Raw genomic sequence first — 14,504 nt, forward strand, 5'->3', positions numbered from 1 at the left:
GAGTGGGGTGTCCATCTGCGTATCCCAACGGCCCTCAATAATTAGTAAGATCTTATTGAGCAAGCTTCTCTTGTTTTTAGTACAGAAGGCAACATTTATCCTAGCTTTTGCATGATTCATGAGAGAAGCAACATATGGCATGCCAGGCCTCTTATCATCAACCACACTCAACACAATGATAAGTGGTAGAGAAGCTCTAAGGCAATCCTTAACGGAATTCTAGAACTCCCTAGAAAGTACAATATCATACACTTTTTTCCTGACCTCTGTCTTTGCTAGTTTGCAATTAGTCCAATCATCAAAGATAAATAGATATTTCTATGCATCTTCGTGCTTGTGCAAACTCTGCAAGGTGAGAAATGTGATAGCAAACCAAGTTGTTATTGGTCTCAAAAGATCCCTACCACCTGTTTTCTCCCTCATTGCACTAAGAAATCTTCCATGACTATAGATAAAAGTAGTGACATGCCGGGCACATAAGATAGGCTTCTTGAATGCCTTCATCTTCTCTACATCTTTCAACATAAGATCCAAGCAAAGTGCAACACAAGGAGTCCAATAAAACGTAGGAAACCTATACATGAGAAGCTTGCCCGCTGCCTTATAGTTAGCCCTCATTGTCAGTGACAACTTGCATAACTTTAAATACTCCAATGTCTCTTATTCTCTTATCTAACAAATCAGCTAGCATCACTTGATCATGAATTTCACTTGATGCATCAACTGACTCCAAGAAGAAAGTCCCCTCCAGACTATTTACTAAAGAAGTTGATCAAATGGTGCCATCTCCTATCCATCCATCATTTGACATCAATGTGTAGCCATATTGCTTCCATGCATCCTCATGCTTCTTCCTCAAATTATCCGTCTCCTTAACAACCTTCTCGAGCAATGGTTCCCTAAGCTCATGGTAGGTAGGAGGCTTGTACCTAGAATCATATTGTGTAGTGGCCACTATAGCAATCTCAAACTACCTAGAATTTGCGGTATTAATGGTATGCCACACTCATAAAAGAACCTGACCCACTCCAAGTTGACAACATCTATTTCTTCATTTGTCCTCATGCTAGCTTGGACACTGATTTGAGATGAACCCTTTGAATGCCCTTCTTCCGCAACCTCTTTTGGAGTTCTCTTAAGCATTGAACCAACTAACTTTGTGTTGGGCTCTTTTGGTGCACTGAACTTCAAGGTAGATTATTTTCTTTTGACAGTTGTCCCTGAAGTAGGATACACAATGCTTCTAGTAACATTTTGGGACTCTTCTGTCACATCAATCACATCATCATCTTCTCCTTGAAGCCCTCCTTCATCATCAAGCAAAAGTGGTCTCTTCTTGCCCTTCAAAGAAGCTTGCATCTCTTGAGTGATAGCTGGTGTGGTTTTGCCACACTTCAGAATATCTCCATAACCACCCACAAGATGCTCCTTGAGTCTTGTAATTCTTCCAGTTATAGGTCTATCACACAAGCAATATTGCAAGAGATCTCTATTACCAATAGTCGTCTAAAATGCATATTTCCAACCAAGATCAATTGACATTCCCGGCTTCCACTTTGGATCATACTTTGATGCGACGTCTGAGGCATCTGCACTTCCAGTCCCTTGAGTAGCCATGTTCGGAAAAAAAATGTGGCAACAACTTAGAATATTATGAAATGCTAACAAAAGAAGTGAAGAAATAGTGCTAACTGTTGTTAATTATTAGCAATAGACTACAAGAGCTAAGAAGTAGTGCTAACTACCGATGATTAAAATATGTGCTAACATATGCGCCTAACATCATATGGCAATCTCTCTTCTTGTTATCCAACCAGAGTTACAAGAATTCACATTGCATTCAGTGATATTTCTGGACATATGAAAAAATCAGTCAAATATGTGTAACAAATGGCCTAATAGATGTTCTAACATATGCCTATCTTTGCTAACAGATGTGTTAACGCCTAACAGATCACATAGGCTATTAGCCAATCCATCACTTATGTGTAACATATGTGCTAACATATGCCTAACATTAGTACATCACATATGTGCCTAATGGCTTAACATCACATAGGTGTATAATGGCCTAACATCATTAGTGTACATTGTGTAATGTATTAGAGTAAACATTCATTGTGTAATGTATAATAGAGACTGAGAGTATGAGAGAACAGAGAGAAGAGAGAGCATACCAGGGCGAGTGCGGGGGCGGCGGAGAGGGGTATGCCGATGGCTTCCAGGTGGGGGCAGTGAAGATAGGTAGGCGGACAGCTTCCAGGCGAGGCGGCTGAGATGGGCAGGCCGACGGCTTCCAGGTGGGGGTGGCAGACTTGCAGATGAGTCGACAAACTTGCAAATGGGGGGCAACGGAGATGGGTGGGCGAACAGATTTGAGGGCAACAAGCACGAGTAGCACCGCAATGAGGAGCATGGGCGGCGCCACGGTCTCAACGGCGGCGAGGGGATCCATGACTCGCCAGTCACTAGGTCAAGGAAAATGTATGGCTTGGACCCACTCGACCTCTCCTCTTCCTTCTAATCCCCTCGGCCTAGCCTATATGACGCCCACCACACGATGCCTTATTGGTGCCATGGCGACAACAGATGCCATAGATGCTGGTGCCGTGACGAGGCCCAAAATCACCATATCCTCATTATGACGACGCCATAATAACTATGCTTTTCCCGTGTTTCTGCTATACTTTTTACAAAACCATTCACAAGGAAACTTTATTGGAAATTTTGGATTTGACTATTGCAACAGGCGTTCACCAGTGAATATACGCATGCAAATTCTCAAGTACAAAGAAATGAGAATGCCTCGGGCCATGGGTTAAGGATTTATCAAGGAATAATAGGCCTATTGTTAACTTACAAGGCCATATAATTACGGATATAATGTCTAACCACTATACATCTGAATATTTTCATGCTACACCTGATTGCTAACTACAAACGCGACACAAATTCTGCCACTGCACCCTACTATATACAAGGGGAAGCTCCCCAAGAGCTCACTGATCTCAAGGCTATGCACAGCTGAAGGGCTGTTTCATTGAGCAATGATGTTCTGTTAACATTTGCCCCCGTCCAAATGTCCTATGTCTAAAACGATTGCATCTCACCCTCCAATTGTAGAAGCTGACAACAGCATCTGCTGGTGTCGACTGTTGGGGTCAGAAAATCGTGATCTAACTGTGTTTGTTTTACTACTCATGGATGTCCTCATACGATGACCCAGAGGAATCACTTTGATACGGAGTCGTTTCTCGTGTACTAGATGGGAGTGAATCTTGCAATGCCAGACCTTAAGGGGTAAAAGATAAGGAATTGTAAGCCATACTAGAGCAGAAGTACTTGTGCTCGACTAATGAACCGAAGTATCAATAGGGCAAGAACACCTGAGTTCTTTTGCCCTCTTGGACACAATTTCTTGTTATGTCTTCGTAGGAGCTTCTTGGCCTTTGTAATTGTAAGTTCTCTAGCCAAAGTGTACTCACCATCACTCCATTCGGCGTGGTATTCTATGCACATCAACTCGTATTGCCCGCATCACAAAGGCCTTTGCTTTACAGCGTTGCGAATTGAAAAGCCCTCTAATTGATGTGACAAATCCATCACCTGCACCATCGCCCGTCTATTAACCCATGAAGCAGTAAATTGATCAGGTCTTCCATGAGGACCAACATCACTGTCACTCAAGTTAAGATCATTTTCAGGAACAACACCATCACGTGTTTCCCTTTGGTTGCTGAACTTCTTCCCCTGCTCAAAAGGACGCCATTAGCTACTGTTCCTGGTTGAAACAAAATAGTTATGGGGGAATAAACCCCCCCCCCCCCCGCACACACACACAAATATGAATGCTGATTAGGGAGCACATGAACTTGATTATCCTTGATATTTTACCTAAATAGTTATGCAAAATTACCAGCTATAGACTGAAATAATATAACCATGAAAGGTAGCTATGTTGCCAAAGATTTCAAACAGAAAAGGGGCCATGCCATTTCTCTAAGACTATTAACTTAAGCGAGTATGAACATGAAGCAACAGAGGGTAGATGTTACTACAAAACGCACAAAAAGGCAAGGGTGATTTCTCACAGGGGCAGGCCCGGTTTACAGGCATAGTGAAAACCCACACAGAAATTGCCGTTGGAGCTGAACCCTAACAATGTTAATACCGACATTAAGTTGACTGCTCTCTTTCACAGAATAAAGCAAGTACTGAAGGCCAATGGATACTGATGCATGAATGTGCTATTGATTAGGATATCAGACTCCAAAAGTACATCACAGATACCAAAACCTAACAGAACGTGTAACAGGACAGATGAGTTAAGCTTGCTTTTGACCATAAAATATTTGTAAAGTGGTGAATATGTGGATCTAGAATATGAAACAGCTAATCACTGTAAGCACACTTCTGTAATAAGGATGTAGTGCACACCCAGAGCACTTGCCTGCATTCCAGTCACTGACTTCAAAACTCCCCAGATGATATGTTTCTTGACTCTCGAGAACAGTCGCCTCCATGTACCAGTAAATTCTACACTGTGGAAAGTATCCATAAGCAGCTTTAGGTCATTTAATAGCAAGTCTTGATCCCTCGTATGTAACAAGAAGTTCAACCTATAACATCAGCAATATTTAATGTAAAATAAACTGAAATAATTGTTAGAACACCCCAGAATGCAACGATAAAGAAATGTATTAACCTGGTTAATCTTGATGTTATGAAATTCCATCAATTTCCGAGTTCTCGTCCTTTTCTCATCATTATATGTCCCAACTTTCTTTTCCTCGTGAGATAAACGGCCAGACTTGGCAGGCTTAGAACCTTTTGTTTTACCCCTCCACATCTCAGCTCCCACAACAGGGTTCTCTGCCATGGAATTATTAGTGTCTCCTTTTGAAGCGACAATTGAAGAATTCACCAATGATACCACATCATTATTTGGGACACTTCCTGCCGCACTTTCCTCCCAAGTCCTTTCAAATGATGATGTCCGGCACAACTCTTGATGTGAACCACATACCATATTGGCTTTTAGACTCTGATATTTCGACACCTGCATGTAGATTAAGCATTTAGACAATTTGTACACATTTCTTCCAATATATACTCAACAACATTAACACAACAATCCAACTCAGACTAAATCCTTAGGATTCAAATTTAAAAGGAGACATTATAAATCCTTATTCACCCTAGAATTGGCCTGTAATGCAATGTGTCACCTCTAAAATTACAGCCATCAGATAGAACTCAGTTAGAACTTAATCCTTGGATCTTCAATACCTAAAAGACGTGTTAGCTAGACACATTTTAGTGGAAGTGGTAGAGGTTTGTGAAGTTGTGTGCATGTTTTCATGAAAGAACACCCTTTCATTGAAAGACAACTTTCTACAGCACCCTTCAGAAAATTGTGCGCATGTTTTAATAAAAGGACATCCTTTCATTGAAAGACACCTTTTGGTTGCACCCTTTTGAAACTCTAAAAGTTTATGTGTTGATAGGCAAGTAAATTTTATTCAGAGGTTATTATGCATTTCACATTTCAGGTGAGTTAGTGAATAGATGAAGGTTCATATGCATTTCACATTTCATCCTTCTCCTTTCAGGGCCTATTTGAAAGAGAGCATAGCCCCAGTTCCTTCAGAAATGGTAAGACCTTTGATCATGAAGGGGTGACTGATTCCCCTATTTTTTCAAGAATGCTTCATGTAATTCCAGCTGATTTCAGGTAGGCTTGTGGTAACACAATATAAACTACCCAAAAATAAATGTGTATACATATTACAAGTGCTAGTGCATCGTTTATTTACATTTTCTAGTTGCCTCACCTGAGAGTTTGTCACCATGTAAACCTTGCCAACTTGAGACATTTGTTGACGTGGATATTGATGCACCTGATTTTCCAGGAAGCTCATGCTCTCTGACTGAATAGCTGCTAGAAGTAACAGAATAGACACCAGAAGAGAGTCTTCTTGTTCTTCTAGGTCCAGTCGATGTTGAAACTCTCCAAACTTCCTTTTCTCCCAAACAAACAAAATTCAGAAATAAACAGTCAAGACAAAGCAACAAGAAAAATGGAACAGAACAGCTTACCTGATGTCGTTGTGAATCATATTCCTCAGGAAAGAAATAATCCCACATCATTCTATACATCTTCAGAACAAGATATATTTTCAGTGGCCAGATCTCCATCTGAAAAACTTAGGAGTTAATAAAAACACAGCTAGTAAAGCAGCACTATAGACAGTGACACCTAATTTTCAGTAGAATCATGTAATAGTTCGAGCCCGAATTGTGCAGTGCCAGCAACTAGACAAAAAAAATCAGTATCCTCTGTTACTAAATGCTACATTCGCACACAAAAACTGCCACCAAGGGAAGTGTGCAAGCAAAAAAAATATATATCTTAATTTTTACCAATAACATTTTTGTGAATGTAGACTGGCCTATTTAAAATGATAAGTAGATTTGTATGCAAATAAACCTCATGTTATTTTAACTTCATTAGCATTTACAAATATGCTTACATATAAATTAGTGGTTAAAGTTGGATTTTATAGATCCAGCCAGTGTTCTAAAGAACATGTTGTCATCCGAGGAAGAAATGCCATTTCAAAAATCAACACAATATCCTATGTACATCTAAATCTTTTTACAGGACTCAGCTCTATTTTATAAGTCATTAGTTCTCCAAACTTGTTCCACACTGTATCATTGCCTTTATCAGTTACACAATATGTTCTTAGATCTCACTTTCCTATATCAACACACCTGTAAGTCATTTAGCATCCCCCTCCAGCCATTTTTCTCGGTGTTATTACTTAATCTTGACATATCAGTGCCATGTAATCATCCTGTCACACTCGAGTGGATTGGCACACTTACCAACTGCCATCTTCTCATCTCTCCCTCCTGTCATCCTCATCGGGTGGCAAACTTGGCGAGGAGGGGAGTGAGATGGAGATACAGAGAGGCAGCTGACAGATTGCCTGCAGTCCTGCACAACTCAGGCCCACAGAATGTTTATATTGCTGCTGATATGTGGCTTGTAAGAAATTGGGAAAAGGTGAGATAATGTTTCCCCCCTTTTTGTGTGCGTGTGTTCATGAGCAGTGGCGGAAGCAGGGGAGAAATCAAAGGGGGGGGGGGGGGGGTAATCTTCTTCTTCCTCCTCCACCTCCTCTCCTCTTTTTTTCTTCATCTTCCTCCTCCTCATCCACCTTCCCCCCCTAATGGATCTGCAGGTCGGTAGGGGGCTGTTGACGAAAGGCTTTGGGTACTATTATGGACTCATCTACCTTATAACTTTCTTAATATCTGTGCCTAATCATAACATGCTTTCCACAAATTCTTTTTATGGAAGTACTTTATTATGGTAAATATGCCAATATCATTTGGGTGATAAATCAAATAACTTTGGTTTTGTGTACAACATTGCTAAAAGTTTGACTCAAATCATTCTAAAATATCTTCTGCTTTATAATGAAGGGAACGACGTAACTGTTGTGGACGTTTTTGTTAGACCAAAGTACAGGCGTAGGAACAAGGAGAAGGAAAGGCCGGCGTCCACATGAGATTCGGCTGGGGCTTCATCGCCTCCATTGTTGATGCCGACAAGTCGCCTTCATTGCTAGTGACGAGCACTCACCTCTGCCTCCAATACGAGCGAGGGTTAGGGTTCGTCGGCTAGGAGCAAAGAGGTATATGACTGGTAGCACTTGGTCAAGTCAGACTCAGCTAACAAAACGGCTCAGGCTAAGGGCAGTTTGGTCTATATGAAAATACACGGCTCAGGAAAGGTGTGAATCTGTGTCTTGGGCGTACAAAATGGCATGGGTGTGGAAGAAACAAGTTTGTAATGGTATAGTTCTAAATTCCTAATTTGTAATGGCATTTTTCAATTCTTGCAAATTTGTAATAGCATGCATCTAAATAACCTTTTTTTTTCTTTCTAAAACTGGCAAAAAAAAAGTATGGTTCGGTGTTCTTCATTTCATGGGAGAGTGATAAACTGATAACTGTGCAGGTAAAGGTAGATGAATCAAACACTTTTACATGCCCCGCCATTGATCATCACTCCGCAAGTCTATTCCACCATTGGATCAAACACTTTAACCTGATGAAACAAAATAAATATAACTTTGGAGAGCAGACCACGATGCCATTTAGGGACATTTGCTGATGCAATTTAGGGGCATTTACTGATGCAATATCCTCTTCCGTGAATGTTTAACCTACATGCGAAAATTCCTACTTGAAATAAGAATCTTGCATGTATGCAACACTTGGTCTCGTGCGTGTCGAGATTTGCCGTGAGCGTACATTTTGTTCGATGGGCCGTCCGTCAGGCAACCACACGCTCAAAGCGGTATATATACATGTGCCTTCCAACTTCCAAGTCAGCATCCAGTCCACGAACAGTGCAATGCATAGTACTACAAGCAACCTCCTCGACCACTTGAATATAGCAGTCTCTAAAAATAATGTATGCATGCATATATAATAGACTGCAAGATCAATATATGTTAACATGTAATAGACTATAAGATCAGACTATCCACGTAGATAAAACATGATATGGACATCCTTATAATTAGTTGACATGTATCGTTAGAGATACTCTATTTGATAGATAGTTTATTCATTTAATTTATTGATCTTACAATCTATTATATGTTTATCTATATTAATTTTATAGATAATATTGTATTTAAGCTACTGTAGAAGTTATTTATTGGTCGCATGTGTGACTCTTATAGATAGAAGCTATTATTTATATAGTTGGAGATGCTCTAATGATTAATAATTAAGAGAAGAAAAATACGATCACTACTAAAAGTAGCAAGTAATTGTAAAAATTGTCAAAGATGCTGTACATGAAATGGTCACCGTTCTTACTTTTTTGACCATGGGTAAGGCTGCTTTCTCTAACACTAAAATATTCTGGTAGCATTCAGGCCACTAGATAAGTGGTAAGTATTTTGGTAACTAATAACAACTATATCGTTGGGATTAATAAGTTTATTTTGAAATGTATCAAAAATTTAGTTCACAATTATGATTGGGTACTCTTGGTCCCTAAGTTGATATGAGGAAAGATGATGTCCTAAGAGAATAGTGAATTGGAGCACTTAAAAACAAATGACTCTAAAAATTCCATAAGATAAACATGTCTTAATTTCTATCTAAATGTGCTCTAGGTTTATCTAGTATGTCTACTCTACCACTCAAGAGGATTACAACCTACTCTAGCAAGGTAAATTGCAAATATGTAAATGCGAAAACGTAAATAAGATAGAGAGACAAACTTAGCACACGGGATTTTTATCCCGTGGTATCGGTGGCTCACAAGCAACCTCTAGTACACGTTGGAGCTTCACAAAGGATATGCTCACGGTCGCAAAGTCTCTTCCGGTTACGGCTTCTGAGCTAACAAGTCACCAAGACAAGACCTCAAGCACGATGAGCCACCAAGTCAAAGTCTCACTACTAACCTCTCTTCCGGTCAATTATGCGTCGTCTTCACTTCGAAGCTTTAGTCACAAAAATAAGAGCCTCCGTGTCCTCGCACAATCTTCTTGCCGCTACTCCACACCAAGTCAGAGAGCCAACAAGTTACTGGAGAGTCACAAAGACTCCAAGACGTCGACGTACCTCTCAGCACACGGTTGGATCACTCTTTGATCCACTCTCTAGATTGCAACACCTAGCAACACTTCTCTCTAGGCCTATAAGCACTAATTACTCTCTAATGGTGTGCTAATTTCCTTGGATAAATATTTTTAGCACTTTGATGGCTTGGATGTCTTCTCAAGTGTATATGAGCTTCTCTGGACTCCAGCACCTTCAAATGGACGAGTAGAGAGGTATGTATAGCCTCAACCACGCAGACTAGCTGTTGCTCCAACGGCTCAACTTTACTGTAAACATCGGATAATCTAATGATAATATTAGTACAAGCACCAGACCATCCGGTGTGTACATCAGTGGATACTAGCCGTTGGAACTCCACTCAAACTTCTTCTTAACACCGGATTGTCCGGTGTATACTTTATCTCCATCACCAGACTATCTGGTGTGTATACTTGAGCCTAATCAAGCCAACTTCTTTATTGTTCAACTGTCTAGTGTATTGATCTTCTAATCACCGGACCCTACGGTGAGTTGATTTTCATCTCTTTGCAACTCTCTGGAAAACACTTTGGTGTGCACTATTATCTAGTCATCGGATCTTCTGGTGGATTGATCTTCATCCTTCGACAGTTGCAGTCTTCTCTGAAACAAATGCTCCGGTGTGTAGAGCGCACAGATCACCAGACTATCTGGTGAAGTCATTTCCTTCCTCATCTGAGTGAAAACACTCCGGTGTATGCAAACTCTTGAGCACTGGACCTTCCGACGAGAACAATCTGATTTCATCTCAGTTTTCCACCCTTCTGTAAAATGTTCCAGTGTGTATACCTTTGGTATCATTAGACTATCCGGTATAGTCATTTTCCGTGGGACCTCTCCAATTAAATCAAACTTTATCCTGGCTTCGGTGACTTCTTTATGTATTGCATCCATGAGACCTACTAATATATATTCTTAACAAACATGTTAGTCCTATTGACTATATTATCATTAATCATCAAAATTACAATCATAGCCTAATAGGGCCATTTTCACTATAATCTCCCTCTTTTTGGTGATTGATAATAACACAACTAAAACAAGTGGCAAATAATAAATGGTACCAATTGTAGAGAGCACAAAGCCTTAGTATATTGCTTTGATGCCTGTTCTTACCACTTAGTCCTCTTTTGTTGTGGCTCCCCATTTATCTATTGTTATTATCTCCCTTGATCGACCTATGCAAGAGCTTCTCCATTTTATGTTTTTGATACCAAATATAGATTAGTCCCCCATTGTCAATCTTGGCTTCTTGCTTGCTCTTCACTAGGGATGCCTCTTGTTTTGGTCATAAAATTTGACAACCAAAGCAAGTGGCAAATAATAAATGATATCAATTGTAGAGAGCATAAAGTCTTACCACATTGCTTGAATACATGTTCTTACCACTTAGTACTATTTTATTGTGGCTCCCCCTTTCTCTATTGTTACTATCTCCCTTGATCGACCCATACAAGAGCTTCTCCATTTCATTCTTTTGATACCAAATATAGATGAGTCTCCCTTTGTCAACATTGGCTTCTTTATTGTTCTCCACTAGGTATACCTCTTGCTTTGGTCGTCAAACTTGATGATCAAAACAAGTGGAAAATAACAAATGATACCAATTGTAGAGAGCACAAAGTCTTATCACATTGTTTAGATGCATGTTCTTACCACTTAATTATCTTTTGTTGTGGCTCCCCTTTTTTCCATTGTCACTATCTTCCCTGATCGACTCATACAAGAGCTTCTCTATTTCATATTTTTGATACCAAATGTAGATGAGTCCTCCTTTGTCAATCTTGGTATTTTGCTTATTCTCTACTAGGCATGCCTCTTTCTTTGGTTGTCAAACTTTTTTCCTTTTGTAAACAATCTCAAAAAGGGCTATGAACACATGTTAAACTTGATAAAGAGCATTAGAGCACATAGGGAAGAGTTTCATAAATCATGATCCATATAAAATGATATAATTTAATAGATATATCAATTGTAAGGATATGAGATATTGATGTCAATTGAAAAAAGACAAACAAGGATCATAATTCATAAAACTCACATGATATAATCTAAACTACTATATATGTGTGCATACATATAATGAAACCCACTTGTGAATAACATTTGTAGGAATGAAAAAATATATGCACAACTAGATAGTAAGTAGAGGAAATAAGTTTAAATTATATCATGTATGGAGGTAGCTTAAATGAACAAATGGATTGACAATGATACCAATTGAAGTCTTTAAGTATTGCATACCTCCAGGGACTTATTGATCACTCTATGAGACTACAAAAGATATTACTTGAAATACATGTTAATTTTAAAATCACAACCCATAGGATATACTCCCCCTAAATGTGTGCATACAAGTGTTGAATACTTATGAGAGATATGCACTTGTTATTGATAATAATAGGGATTTATCCTATAAATTGGATCATAGCACATGAAAGATACCAATTATAAAACTAGTGCTATAAAAGGAACCTACAACTAATAAACTATGTAGGTTACACATAAAAAAGGGAGAAATACAATCAACCTACCATATAAAAAACCTACACTGGACATTGCAATAAATTGAATTGAGAGCATGCAATCCTAGACAAGGCAATTAAATTCATCAATTTAGAGATTTAGCATCTAGTACATTTGCCTTATTTACCTTTGGATGGGAATTTGGGTATATGATGATTATGACTTTCATTAATGCATTCAATCTTGTACACTTGCCTTCTTTGCTTGAACCTTCACTTCATCTTACGAGCCAAGTCTTCAAATCTCAAGCTGACTTGTAGACATCAAGTTTTCTTTGAAACCTAAACCGATTTGGGCCCTTCATATTGGTGATAACTTACTTAGACACCCAAATGGTTGGTTCCACTCCCGGTCCTTTCTCACAACCATTTGTGTAATCACTTTGCCATTGTTTGAATTTGGGTATATGATGATTATGACTTTCATTAATGCGCTCAATCTTGTACACTTGCCTTCTTTGCTTGAACACTTTACTTCATCTTGTGAGCCAAGTCTTCAAATCTCAAGCTGATTTGTAGACTTCAAGTCTTCTTTGAAACCTAAACCGATTTGGGCCCTTCATGTTGGTGATGACTTACTTAGACACCCAAATGGTTGGTTCCACTCCCGGTCCTTTCTCACAACCATTTGTGTAATCACTTTGCCATTGTTTTTCTTGTTGAGTTTGTAGTGGTTGCTCTTGATCATGGTCTTATAGTTTGGCTTAGTGTAGATGTTGAAGGTCTTGTTGGAGAGGTTCATGATCTTCTTCTTCTACTTGATCTCCTTCTTAACTTCCTTGCATTAGAAGGACTTGTGGCCTTTTTTATGGTACTTGAAGTATATCACGGTAGACCCCTCCGTAAACTTTTTTACCATTATAATATGGTTATCTTGAGTAGGTTGGATATGGTTCTTGCCTTTTAATGCCAAATCTTTCTTGAGCTTCTTCACTTCTTGCTTGAGCTCATCATTCTCTTATGCAATGAGTTCATTAGATGGTTCTACAATAATATTCTCAATGCATATTTCATTGTAAAGGGGTGAGCTAGATAAATAAATCAAATCATCACAAGAAGTGGAAGCATCTACTTTAGATTTGAAATTAAAAACAAAGGTCGATTACTTTAAAAGGGCCTTAGTTTGAGATTCAGTGCACTTAAATTTAGCCTTAAGCTTTTCATGCTCCTTGTTTATAAAATTGAATTTACTTAATAATTATTTATAATTAGAAACAAATGTAGCATGAATGTCATTAAGGACATTGAATTTCTTAAGTTCTTTTATTTTTTTTCTTTAAGACCCTTTTTGCTTATTGATAAAGTCAACAAATTCCTCATAAAAAGGGAAATTCTCATCGAATTCATCATCACTTACATCGCTATCCATATCTTTGGCTATAAGACACTTGTGAGATGACTTGCATGATGACAACTTGCATGATGACGACCTTAAGGAAGAGTTTCTCTTGAAGGGAAGGATGGTGAGGTTTTCATCACTTGAACTCGATTCTTCATCGTCGTTCACCCATCTTCCTATGCTTGCGAATACTTTGCTTCTTCCTCTTGTCTCCCTCTTGTTTTTGTTCTTATTTTCTTTTTTGATATGATCAATTGTTTTGAACAAGTCTTTTAATAAGATTGGATGATCAATCTTGACATCTTGATATTCTTCTCTTTCTTTTGATGAAGAAATTGATCCTCTCGATATTCTTCTCTACTTGTAACATGAGTTTGGACATCTTAGGATCAATTTCTTCATCGCTTAATGTGTTTTGATCATTCTGTTTATAGTTATCTTCATCTTGATCACCATCATCTTCGCTTGAGTTTGACTCTTATTCTTGCTCCCTCATCTTTGCATTCATGTGTTGACATTAAACTTGCTTACTTGTGAGAGAAAGGTTCTGGTTGTCAGATGAGTTAGAAGCTTTAACCCCCATGTTTATGGTCATCTCTGGGCGGTGATCTTGTCAAGTACTTGGCTTAGAGTCATCTTGCTCATGTCGTCATTGTCGTAGATGATGGAGACAATTAGGTTGTACTTTGGAAGAAGAGTTTGAAGTATTCTTCTCACCACTTGAATATCTTCAATTTATGTCAAACCTAGCCTATTTATCCCATTGACAAGAATATTCAAACATGAATACATATCATTAGCCTTTCATGCGTAAATTGTTTGATACTATTGAGCTTAGTAACAAGTACATGATATTTCTCATTGCGCATATCCTTTGTGTTTTCACGTATTTTAATAAGACTATTACAAATATCATGTACATTGGTGAGAGAATAAAAACGATTAAATGCATCAACGCATAA

At 38.7% G+C, this 14,504-nt stretch overlaps 1 pseudogene; it reads right to left on the reverse strand.

Moving 5' to 3' along the window:
* Positions 1-3,130: 3,130 nt before the first annotated feature.
* On the reverse strand, positions 3,131-5,029 carry LOC133914195 (protein SABRE-like; annotated as a pseudogene).
* Positions 5,030-14,504: the final 9,475 nt, after the last annotated feature.

Source organism: Phragmites australis, chromosome 4 (assembly GCF_958298935.1).
Source record: "Phragmites australis chromosome 4, lpPhrAust1.1, whole genome shotgun sequence".
NCBI lineage: Eukaryota > Viridiplantae > Streptophyta > Magnoliopsida > Poales > Poaceae > Phragmites > Phragmites australis.